The 13,700-nt window shown below is 38.4% G+C and overlaps 1 long non-coding RNA gene across 1 annotated transcript in view; it reads right to left on the reverse strand.

Annotated features, from left to right (window-relative positions):
* The window catches only part of LOC113608254 (uncharacterized), a 264,075-nt gene that overhangs the window by 205,881 nt on the left and 44,494 nt on the right, over window positions 1–13,700 (reverse strand). Inside the window, exon 2 of the long non-coding RNA XR_003428278.1 lies at window positions 2,587–2,691. This is a non-coding gene — a long non-coding RNA (uncharacterized LOC113608254). The remainder of the gene's footprint in view (window positions 1–2,586; window positions 2,692–13,700) is intronic.

The following is a 13,700-nucleotide window of genomic DNA, read 5'->3' on the forward strand; positions in this document are numbered from 1 at the left end:
TCACTGTTGTGGCCTCTCCCGTTGCGGAGCACAGGCTCCGGACGCGCCGGCTCGGCCATGGCTCACAGGCCCAGCCGCTCCGCGGCCTGTGGGATCTTCCCGGACCGGGGCACAAACCCGTGTCCCCTGCATCGGCAGGCAGACTCTCAACCACTGCGCCACCAGGGAAGCCCAGTTCTGATCTTTTTTAATACATAAAGAGGTGACACACAAATACGTATTACTGTTTACTAGTGACTGCTATGATTAATCATTTTTGAAGAAAAATAAAATTCCCAATCTGGCATCCATTTGTGGTCAAAGGCTTTTTGTCCAGAACTTCTTTATTCAACCTTTGTTCTCTTACTTCATTTAGTTTTTGTTTCAGTGACTTAGGCTGTATTTTGCCAATAAATATGATTAACTGGAAAAAGACTCTAGCTTTGAAAATGAAATGTACAGGCTGAACAGAGGCACAGAGGAAATATTTTATGCTAAGACTGAAAATATGCCCCGAGTGAATCTGAGAAGACTATTCAGTTAGGTTCATGCTTCTTCATTGTGTCAGTAGGTAGGAAGTTCAATTAGAAGAAGTTCCACGGGTTACTTTGATATTTTTTTAAAATAATCATAATTTGTTCTTAGAGTGCTGAAACTGTATGAAACTACTTTAGCGAGAAGCGGGGAAACGTGAGCCGTCAGTGTGTGAGATTTTAGATCAGTGAACTTACACTTTAATCCCAGTTCAGCCACAAATTACGTGGATTTGAGTCAATTACTTAAAGCCTATGAGCCTCAATTTCCAAATCTGTTACATGGAAACACCAAAAGCACAAATCCATAATACTGTTATGAGGATACATGAGTATTGTCTATGGCGAAAGAATAGAATATTAAGAAACTCTCCAGCCCTCCAACGTAACTGGAGTGGCAAGAGATATGAGAAGAAAGGAAGACTCAAGTTAGAAAGTGACTTGTATCCTAGAAAGTAGTCTCAGAAGAAAGCCACAGGTAAAGAAGGAAGATGAGGAAGATTGCGGGCTCCTGGGTCAAACCACCTACATTTTAATACAATTTCACCACTTCCCAGCATCATAATCACACATCTCCAAATCTTGGTCTTCTCATCTGTAACATGGGAACAGTAATAGTACCGCCGCATAAACGATACAGGATACACCGAGGAAAGACACAAATAGCTCTTACATACTGCGTAGATCAGAATAAGCATTAACTAAGCAGGAACCAGAAGCAGAATTTATCTTCACTGTGGTTAAGGTGATAGCATATATGCTTGTGCCTGTGCTTATTTTCACTGAGAGAGGCAGAGCTTAGTAACTGTCACATCACGCAAAGTTAAATCAGCTTTGTGGAAGACAGAACAAGTGGGACCGTGACCTGCGGGATCCATAGTAAATTACTGAAATTCATAATGCTCTTTTTAACCTTGCCATTCTTCACGATAAATGCTGTTAGGTTCATACCCTTACCAGGTAGGTAGTATGGGGGAGGGAGACAAGTTCTGCTTTTAAGGAGGAGGAATTCTAGTTCAGGAGACAGAACCTTCACACAGTAAATGTCAACTGAGGGGAACCCATAACCAACACTTAGACAGATGCTTTTGCACAGCAGGAATGACTCTCAGCCAGACCATCTGGGTTTGATGACTGGCATTGCCAGGTGGTGCCACGTAGGAGCTGTGTGACCTTAGGAAGGTTACCTAACTCTATTAATTTACTGTTGACATCTATGAACGAAGGTAACAATAATACTTACCTAATTGACTTGTGCAGAATAAAAGAGTTAAGATACATAAGGGACCTGGAGCATATTTTGTGTGAAATAACTATTTACTAATACTCCTACTTCCACTAGTAGGAATAAAGGTTCACTAATAAAGGCATATTTGGAGCCAGATGTGTTTCAGAACTTTTCTGATGTTAGAATGACAGCACGGTACGAACACCATATATTACACAATCCTTCCAGTGAATATAGGACAGCCCCTATATTCAAAATATTAATATTTCTGCAATATGAATTTTCACAACTGTTAGCTAAATAAAGACCTATAAAGAGACTCCTGTCCAGCAAAGTCAGATTTTGCTGATAAATGAGTTCAGATCAGGCAAGATTTTTATCACCAGATGAGTTTTTAAAAGCTTTTAGCTTCCAGAGCTTTTTGAATTTTGGCTTTGTGGATCTGTACAACTATGAACATTAGAGATTGGGAAGGCTTCAGAGAGGGGCATTTTTTCCTGGTTGCTAAAGAAGAGTAGAGGAATTGCAAGCAAAGGAGATTTGTGACAGACTCTCAGGTCGAAGTGAGCAGAAACCCCATGTAAGATAGAAGGGGCAGAGGGAGAGGTGAGACTGGGGTCAAATCACCTGATCCCACCCCCTACAACTGTCAGAGATCAGACAAGTACTGGCACAATAATAGTGTTAATTCTCTTGGAATAGTGCCACATCTTTAGACTTAACGTATGTAGCCAGGGACTGTAAACCAACAGGTCTGGACATCCAGTGGTGGTCTTGCAGATGTGTTTGTTCTGCTGACACAGTGTTTAGCTTTTGGAATGTGGATACTTCAGGAAGGGTACATACCTGCCACTTGCCACAGATGGTCCCATCACTCTCCACTGTCTTCACCCAGCTGGATTCTCTCACTTCTATCTCTCTGGTCTCTCCTGGCATTGGAATTGTTGACCCCTGGTTGGCAAATAAAAGAAAATGACTGTTTGAAATGAGTCCTGAGATTTTAAATGATCAATTACATGGTTGAATTCATCTTATGGTCTCTATATAGATTGTAGAGAGGTTCATGCCAGCTCTCTTGATCAGCAGTGGCTTTCCAAAATGCTGCATTTATGAAGACCTTTTAGGCTGCTGTCAGGCTCAGTGTTACAGGGGAGTAGAAGGAGAACATTAATCTGGCCTATGTTTTACATCACTTATTCTCAAAATATAATCCAGTGAGTAAAAGTAACATATTACATGATCTTTTCCTGTTCTATCCAGTATGGTACTCACTAGCCGCATATGGCCACTGAACGCTGGAAATGTGACTAACCCAAGTTGAAATATGCTGTAAGCATAAAATACACACCAGATTTCAAAGGCTTTGTACAAAAAAAAATGTAAACTACCCCATTAATAACATTTAATATTGATTACATAGCATAATGATAATATTTTTATATATATTTGATAAAGTACATTATTAAAATTAAGTTTACCTGTTTTGGTTTCTTTTTTTAACATGGCTGCTCAAAAACTGGAAATCATATATATGTCTCGTATGATATTTCTATTGGATGTCATTATTCTATATTATATATGTTAATGATGTAGTAATATTAAAAGTGATTTCTGACCCTCATTTCTATTATTTGGGCAATTTTAATGACCTAGAAACCCCATCAAATTATTATTTTAGCCAAAACCAAAAAATATTTCCTGTTAACTGTTTTTAAAATTTTTTTTGGCCACGCAGCACAGCATGTGGGATCTTAGGTCCCCGACCAGGGGTCGAACCTGTACCCCCTGTGCTGGAAGGGTGGAGTCAACCACTGGACCACCAGGGAAGTCCTTTCCTGTTAACTCTTGATAGGAAAAAGATGAAAATTTCCAGCAGAGGCTCTCCTGAATTTCATCCCCCAATGAACTTTCCAAAGTTCCCTCCCCATCACACCCAACACCAAATGAGAATCACTGCTCTAGAACAGCTCAAGGGCCAAGTCCACCAGCCACATGCATATGTTTGCACACTGTCTATGATTCCCTTTGCACTAAAATGGCCAGGTTCACTGAGTGTGACAGGGAGGGTCCCCAAAGTCTAAATTACGCACGAAGTTTTCCTTTACAGAAAAAGTTTACTGACCCCTGCTCTAGAGTAACAATTCCAAATGAGCTTTTCTAAATTTATCCTCATAACAAACATTTAGATCAGTTTACAGATGCAAAAAAAATTGCTTAGGAAGAAGCTTGAATCATCAGTGTTACAAACCACTAATACACTCAGGAATAAAGCATTATTTTTCAGCTTCTAAAATTCTTCAAATTGTTTCTTGGAAACCATGCTTTGTAAAATGTGATCCTGGGGGCAATTAGTAGACTGAGGGTTATTTGAGGGTGAAATAAGGAAACAATACAGGGGATTACTTCGGTTCGTTTGCTCTGCTAAAGATGCCATAGAACTTCGTATTTTACTGACATGTTTCCAACTTAAGAATGGACATCTGAATTAATGGTAAATTACTGAGAATTTCCTTACATCGATCATACGTATCCTAAAATAAACTTTTGGCTGCTTAGCTAATAGATATTTTTCTAAGTTTCTACGGGAAATTGAGGATATTATTGATATATTATTACCTTTGTCGTAACATGCCATTTTTTTTCCTCATAAGTTGAATCTAAATCTCCTGATTTTTAGAACCCATTAGAGAAAGCTTCTGGTTTACGGTTCATCATACAAAAAGTACGCAGATCCTATGTTAAAACTGGCATTGTGCTTAGAAAACTACCCTCTGGAGGCTGATAAAGCACTGTCTCACCCTTCTAAGACCTAGTTTTCATATTAAAGGTCGCATATGCTCATTTTCCAATTTTATTAGCTTTCTTCACAACTGGTTAAAAATGGAAAGAAAAGAAATTACAATTCTAATTGTGACTCTACTTAACTAGTTCAAACTGATTTAAGTATGAATATCTGAGAAGCCTGAAAACTCAACAGCCATTTAAAAGTCTATTTGAGCAGTAGATCAGAATTCCTTAGAGAAATGGAAAGGTGCTTTAGAGTCTAATGCTTCCTTTTGAACTGTATATCACTTTTTCCATTTAGAATTCATTTGAATGCAGAGATCGAGTTAGGTTCTTTTCGTTGGAGACACTCCAAATATTTTTACAGTTATTTGAATACCATATTGGCAAGCCCATTATATTTACTCGTCCTAAAACAAATAATTTCCACATATTCTAAGCTTTAAAATTCTCTAGTACAAATTATTAAAAGATTATAAAGTGTTTGTCTGTGTATTTTTAAAGGGAGGGATTTGTGACTTCTTAAAAAAGGAAAATATTTGAATAGCAGTTATAATTCTAGTATATTCACAAATCAGTCATTAAAATGCATAGAGCAGAGTTGTTGCAGCTGTATACAGCTTTTATTATTCAGACTGCTAAATGGGTGAAACATATATTTTAATTTAATGTGTAATGCACAACTCAGAATGAACCAGAATGATTCTTCCTCCCCTCCCTTTCCTAAGGAGCAGCTAGAGATCCTTCAACGGGCTGGTGATAATTTCTCCTGGACAACAGCCAGCCGAGATTTATTGAATATGCTGGCATCTCTTCATAAAACACTGCAAGAGCTGGCAGAAGTTTAGTGAAAAAATCAGCCCGTAACATTTCTACTTTTATTCATGTATTTTCATGGAGAATTTAACTGCTAAGCCTTCAGCTCTGGTTACCAATTATGGCCCAATGGGAACTTCAGCTCCTATAGAAAGTTAACGAAGAGGGGTCTTCCCATTTCATTATTATGAGAATAGAAGACTTGGGTTTGACAGTGGGGGTCGGGAGGGTGCGCATTAAAGTCCTGACTAAAGGGAACTACAAAGAACCACCTCGATGTTACTGATAAAGGGGGGGAAAAGGTAAAGAAAGGGTGTTTATTCTCATTTAGTGACCGCAGAAGTCAGTGAAGGTATCTTTGAAAGCAAAATAAATCATACGATATGACTGTATTCAAAAGGTTGTGTTTCCTCTATTTTAAATAGGCCAGACTCTTGCCTGGAGGGCTCCTACCTGGAGAATACTATTGTCTAGTTAATGGTCAAACTTTCTCTCCAGCTAGTTGGAGTGCCATCTTGAGCCTCCCTGCAAAATAAAGGCCCTCCCCTTATATTTTCAGAGCAAACAAAATCCCATTTATAGCTTCTCATAACTCTACAAATACTTGCAGTCTGTTTTATTTCTCTGCTGAAGTGTAAGGTTCTCTCAGATGCAATTCATTCCTTTCTTAAGGTCTCCAGCAAGCTCTCATTGGAGTTCTGTACTCTACTTCTAGAGCACAAATCTCAGTGGTAGTGCTTAACTAATTTATTGTGTTTAATCAGAGACTCTGAAAAATAATTTTCTTGTGTCTTTCCATGTCTAGAGATTTATACTGGTGCTCAGTCTCTTAGAAAGGACAGCACTAAACTTCACATTGGTTATGTTGGCTTTTGGATTTAGTCAATTCGTGACCGTATCAAGAGAGGATTGTATCTTTAGCATTCTGGGTAATTTCACCATAGAGAGGAACAAATTCGGGCAGAGAGTTTAACAGTCTTAAGAGACTCTGATCTTGACTTATTGAATCACTGAAGCAAACCATGACACACAATAGCCTTCAAATCTGTGAGACTCTCTGTGCTCTCTCAGCCTGCCACTGCTGTGTGGCAGGTGCCTGTCATGGTCTAAAGTCCTTTTCTTAACCTCAAGATGTCCGGATTGAACACAAAGGCACAGGCGTATCTCTTCCAATTTTTTATCATTTTTAAGTCATCAGTAATATGGCCCTATCTCTCCTATGTGTAGACTGTTTTTGAGACATCCTCAGTACTTATTCATGTTTTACCCACTACTTTATAGAAGGGATTTGAGGTGTCCTTATAATAAGGGAGATAAGTCTCATGACTTTAATAAAATATAAAAGGAATTCAGGACCATGGAGAGGTAGAACATGGAAATATGCTACCTCCTGGAGCATGTATAATCAAAACTGGCTTTAACACATGACTTGATGCTTCTTGCTGACAGTACAAAAGGAACACAAGCCATGATCCACATGGTTCCTTTCCCTCACTTCTAAAACATATTTATCCTTCTTATCCACATCTGTGTGACTTTGTAGCCCAACTGCCTTATTATACATTGAAAGTTCATCATTTCATCACATCAATTTATCATAAAAGAAAAAAAAAATAGGAGAGGTCAGTATGAGTACTCTTACTAGCATCTTAATTCATATTCCTTTATATGTTAGAGAAAAATCGAATCCTGATCTCATCCAAGACCATGCCTGACACCTGTGCTATTGGTTTTATTCTACTTCCGGAACCTTATTCATCAATTAGCTACTTGCTCTTGCATCCTAAATTCCTCTCATCTCTTTCCCTCTGTCTTTAAATATTACAAGTCTCTCCTAAAAAGAAAAGCTTTCTTCCATTCAGCCTAATTTTCAAGCCTACTAACCCCATCCCTTTGCCTCTTTGATTATCAAACTTAAACGAATAGAGTATTCTCACAGACTGCTCATTCTTACTTCCTTAATCCTCTGGACTATTGTCAGAACTCCCTGACGTTTATCTGGAAAACCTTGTTGATGACTCCCTGTTTGCCCAGCTCAAAACTTCCCCCTCTGTCCTCTTCAATCCTTGCCTAATTTATAACTGGAATATCTCTCTTAGTTCCTGCTCCCAACCTCTCCTCTTGCTGATGCACTGTCTTTATTTCAATAGAGTTAACTTTCTAAGCAAAAGTTGGATTATATCACTTGGAAAACTCAAGATCAACCTCAGCTACATTTTACCTCAACTCTGGACACTCCTTATATGCGAGTGTGCGCGCACACACACACACACACACACACCCCTAAGACACACACCCAGACGCTGCTTTAGCCATTCAGAGCTCATGCCACAGTGACACTGCTCTGCAAAGAATATCCTTCCTCAACTTCTCCACTTGGCAAACTCCTGTTCCTTGGGTCTCCCTGACCCTCTCTGTCCCACCCTGAGGAATTAATCCTGTGTATTACCAAGGTACCCAATTAGCCTGCATGACAGTTATTTGTTAATATGTCTCTCTCCTCCAAAATGTAAATTCATCTAAGAAAGAGAACTTGTCCTACTCCCCTTTCAATCTCTGGTAATTCAGTCTGTAATAAATATTTAGCAAATTATCATGTTAGTCTAATATTACTATTCTGCTACTGACCCCAGATATATGTACATAGGCAAATTTATAATATAGATGACTTTGGTCACTCATTCCATCCCTATAGTATTGTCAACTATCCTTAGCTGATCAGAACTTATCATGGGCATGTTTTCACTATCTACAGCCTAACACTGAAACCTGGACCGGAAATGGCAATCCTAACATTTTAACAATATCACTATCAACATTTATTTATTAACCGTTTGATATTTGCAGAGTGCCCTGTGCTAAGCATTTTTCATCCTTTACCTCCTTTCCTCCTCAAAACAAGCCAAAAAGAGCGAGTGACACCAGCAAGGTGGTGGAATAGGAATGCCTTCACAGACAGATTCCATTTGTAAAAAATCCAGAAATGAGTTAAGAAGCTCCCATGCCTCAAATGAGCAAGAAACCAGCCACACTGAAGCTGGCAGGAAAATCTGAGACACCTTCTTTCCAAAATCCCTATCCCTAACATAGCACCGTATGATTGGGACCAAAAACTCCATTTGCCAGTTTCTCCCAGGGGAGGGGAAAGGGTTCACTGTGCATTCAATGCCCCAACTTTTATGGGACTACCCAGACAACTGGCTTCCATGTAGCATCTCTCAGAGCACTGACGAACATGGCATACTATAGCCCCCTGGGGCCAGTGAGAACAGTGATAGTGGTTTGGGCTGGCAGTCATCATAGCCACTCCCTCTGGCTCAGCACATGTTGAGCTGATGAAAAACCTAAGCTCCTAGCTTGTCCCCGAGGAGGGGAAGAGTTGGACAGAGCGTCCAATGACCCAACTTACCTGAAGGCCGCCTGAGGAATTGGCCTCAGTCTTGCTTATCTAAAAATACTGATGTGACCCAATAAAATCTAGATGCCTGAGGCCACTAAGAATAAAACAGACTCGACAAGCACAAAGGTTTGAGAGACCCAGTATCTCTGGCCAGGCTGATGAGTGGGGGTCTTTTCTGTATGAAGCGAGTCCATGAAGATTAGGAGAAGTCGCTACTTGTCGAATGTGCAGATACCAATACAGAGAGTGAAGAAAAATGAAAGAACAGGGAAATCAGTTCAAACAGAGGAACAAGATAAATCTCCAGAACTGACCCTAAAGAAGCAGAAACTTGACAGAGAATTCAAAATAACTGTCATAAAGATCCTCACTGAGATCAGGAGAAAAATGCCAGAACAAGATGAGAATTTCCACAAAGAGACAGAGAACTTACAGAAATCACCTACCTGAAGAATACAATAAACGAACTGAAAAATTCACCAGAGGAGCTAAACAGCAGACTAGATCAGGAAGGAGAGAGGATCAATAAACACTGGAAATTATTCAGTCAGAGGAATACATTGAAAAATATTAAAAAAGAATAAAGAAAGCCTCAGGGACATCTGAGATACAATCAAATGGACCAATATACACATTGTGGGAGTCCCAGAAGGAAAAGAAGAGAGATAAAGAGGCAGAAAGTGTATTCAAGGAAATAGTGGCTGAAAGCTTCCCAAATCTGGGGAAGGAAATGGACATCCAAATGCAGGAAACCCAGAAGATCCTAAATAAGAGTAACTAAGTCAAATGCCCATTGAGAAACATAAATTGTCAAAAGGCGAAGGCAAAGATACAATTTTGAAAGCAATAAAAAGAGACGTGTGATGTACAAAGGAACCCACATAAGACTCTCAGTGGATTTCTCAGCAGAGAAGGGAGTAGAATGATATATTTAAAGTGCTGAAATAAAAACACTGCCAACCAGGAATACTATATCTGGAAAAACGGTCTTTCAAGAACGAAGATAAAGACTTTCTCAGAAAACAAAAGCTGAGGTAATTCATCACCACTAGACCTGCCTGACAAAAAATGCTAAAGTTCTTCTAGTAGAAATGAAAGAATGCTAAATAAGACACCAGCGTAAGAAAGTATAAAACTCACTGATAAAGGTAAATATACATATAAATACAGAATACTGTATTACTGTAATGGTGGTGGGTAAATCACTTTTAATTCTAGTATAAAAATTAAAAGACAAAAGTATTAAAAAATCACTATAACAAATCTGTTAATGGATACACAGTACAAATAGATGTAAATACTATCATCAATAACTTAAGGTGTGTGGGGCAGGGGAGTAAAGGTGTTGAGTTTTTGCAAGCAATTCAAGTTATGAGCTTAAAATGGACTGTTATAACTATATGGCATTTTTATGTAAGCCCTATGGTAACCACAAAGAAAATACCTATAGAAATTACACAAAAGAAAAAGGGACAGGAATAAAAGCCTATCAATACAAATTAAAAAATCAATGAAACACAAAGGAAGGTAGCAAAAGAGGAAAGGAGGGACAAAAGAAATACAAAAATAAAACAAAACAGAAAACAAGGAACAAACTGGTGATAGTAGATCCTTCCCTATCAATAACTACTTTAAAAGTAAATAGACTAAACTCCCCAATCAAAAGACAAAGAATGGTTGGATAGACTTTAAAAATTCAATTACATGCTGTCTACAATAAACTCACTTTAAAGACACACATGGGCTGAATGTGAAGGGATGGGGAAAGATAATCCATGCAAATGGCAACCAAAAGAGAGCAGGATTGGCTATACTTACATCATACAAAATAGACTTTAAGTCAAAAACTATCAGAAGAGACAAAGAATGGTATTATATAATGATAAAAGGCTCAAATCAACAGGAAAGCATAACAATTTTAAATATATTTGCAACCAACATTAGAGCATCTAAACATAAAAAAGCGAACAGTGACAGAACAGAAGGGAGAGATAGCAATACAATAACAGTAGGAGACTTCAAAACTTTACTTGCAATAATGGATAGAACAGCTAGGCAGAAAGTCAACAAAGAAACAGCAGACTTGAACAACACTACAGACCAAATAATCTAACAGACATGTACAGAACATTCCCATCCATAGCAACAAAATTCATTATTCTCAAGAAAACACAGGATAGATTACATGTGTGATACTGTGATATAAGAAATATATATTTTGGTCTTTGTCCAAAGTTCCTAGCATATAGCTACTAAACCCTTGCAATTTCCTATATAAGAGCTTATAGGGACATGAGTGTTGTTTCCAGTTCCTAGAATTGCTCCAAAGTAATAAAGGTGAAATGGGTATCTTTTGCTATTCATAACGAGTCCCTTTTAGTAACATCTGAGTTTATGTTAATGAGGTGTCTTTTGAAAATCCTCTAAGGACAGGGGCTTGTTGCCAGAGGCATCAACCATATGATTAAAGGATTGGAACTTTCAGCCCCATCCCCCAACCCTCAGGGAGGAGAATGAGGCTGGAAGTTGAATTAATCACCTATGATCAATGATTTAATCAATCATGCCGACTTAACGAAGCTTCCATAAAAACCCCCCAAAGATGGGATTCAGATAGATTTGGATTAGTGAACACATGGAGATGCTGGGACGGTGGCACACCTGGAGAGATCATGGAAGCTCCTTCCCCCATATCCTGCCCTATGGATCTCTTCCATCTTGCTATTCCTGAGTTACATCTTTTTATAATAAATGGGTAATGTACTAAGTAAACAGTTTCCTAGGTTCTGTGAGCCACTCTAGAAAATTAATAAAACCTGAGGATAGGGTTGTGGGACTCTCCAATTTAGCTGACTGGTCCAATGCCCAGATAACAACTTGGACTTATGATTGGCATCTGAAATGGGAAGGGAACAGGCTTGTGGGACTGCATCCTTAATCTGTGAGATCTGATGCTAACTCTAGGTAGACAGTGTCAGAAATGCGTTAAATTATAGGATACCCAGCTGGTATTATAGAATTGCTTGGTATGAAAGCCTCCCCCCAAACACACACACACACACACACACACACACACACATTTGGAGTAGAGAGTAGTCTGTGAATAGACAGAGAACAGAGGAGTGGTTTTCCTGTACATCTTGGCGTCAGCATATGTACAGAACATTCCACCCTACAGCAGCAAAACATACATTCTTCTTAAGTGAGCACAGAACCTACTCCAGGATAGATCACAAGTTAAGCCACAACACAAATCTCAAATTTAAGAAGACTGAAATCATTCCAAACATCTCTTCCAAACACAATGGAAGTCCTGCAATATGCAAGATGTGGATAAACTTTGAAGACATCATGTTAAGTGAAAGAGCCAATCACGGAAAGACAAATACTGCATGATTCCACTTATGTGAAGTATCTAAAATAGTCAAACTAATAGAAGCAGAGAGGAGAAGGTAGATACTAAGGGAGGAAAGGGGGAACTGGGGTGTTGCTAATAAACGGGCATAAAGTTTCACTTACGAAAGATGAGTACGTTCTGGAGATCTGCTATACAACACTGTGCCTGTAGTTAACAATACCGTATTGTGCACTTAAAGTTTGTTAAGAGGGTAGATCTCATGGTAAGTGTTCTTACCACAATTTAAAAAAAAAATTTATATATATATATATATGGTAGGCATTGATATGGTCATTTTCGTATCAGGAACCTAAGGATTAGAGAGATTAACTACTTTGCCTAAGATTTCACAGCCATTAAGTGGCAGCATGAACTGTGTGCATTTACCTACTTGGCTAAAAAGGAAATGGTAACATCAGAAGACTGTTGTTTGTCTATTAATTTGTTTTGTTTTGTTTTTTAACATGAGCAAGTTAAAGTACTTTGGGGAGACAATGCCTCCTGTTTTCTGACATAAAGGGGTGAACCTTCACTCACGGTAAGGATGGGGGGAAGGCAGTGCCTATGGAAAGGAAGAAATTTGAAAGCATCTCCAATCTTTATACACACTGTGTAGAGCTTTTCCTACTCAGCTTCTAGATGAAAGCCCTGAGACCAGATTTCATTTTTAAGTTTGTCTCTTTCTGACTCTGCTAATAAATTTAGTCTGTATCTTTTGTACAGTACCTAGTTTGGCGTCATGCTTGATTAATGCTTTCTTCTAACAAATAATAAAGTAGATAAATCATAACCTTGAGATTTAAGCTCCCTATCCCATCGTCTCTCCCCACCAGCCTGATTGAAACCATGCTCATTATCTTCCTGCAATTAGTTCCTCACTCCTCAGGCTCATTCCGTTATCCCAGGGGATGAACCTCCTGGAAGGAGGACTTCATTGAGATGATTAGGTCACATTGCATTCACCAATTAAACAATAGTTAGCTATTGATTTCTACTGAGAAATGTAAATGACTAGCAGATCCTTTACAGAGAGAGCTGTTGTTCTAAGAGGTTACCATTTTATCGTTCTATTTCTAGAGAATTACTTGGCATTTTCTTAAGGTCAGATGGGATACCATAGTGCTAACTATTTAAGATGATAAAACTGTACCTTACCACCATTAGAGAGTGCTTTCAGAGCAACTGCTAAAGCTCATCATATAGATGGAAATATTAAACTTGTTCATATATGAGTAATGCAATGTTACAAAGAAAAGTACACCATAATCTCTTCACTATTTGCATTTCTTTAAGGCCTCACTAGAGCTTCCTCCCTCTCTCTCTCTTTTCATATCTCTCTTTAAATATATAGAGATAATCTATAACCCTTGGGATAACCTATCTATACATATGCATATATATGCATATGTATGTATGTATTCTGTATATGAACTGTCTTTCATGGACAAACATTCTATATTCTCAGGGCTAAAACTGTCAAACCAATCTGCAGTGAAAATTATTTCTGAATAAACCATATGAACATAGGTTGACGTTAATAATAAATGGCTATAATTAGTATGG

This window comes from Aethalodelphis obliquidens, unplaced genomic scaffold (assembly GCF_003676395.1).
Source record: "Aethalodelphis obliquidens isolate GAN/ISIS:26980383/991018 unplaced genomic scaffold, ASM367639v1 scaffold52, whole genome shotgun sequence".
NCBI lineage: Eukaryota > Metazoa > Chordata > Mammalia > Artiodactyla > Delphinidae > Aethalodelphis > Aethalodelphis obliquidens.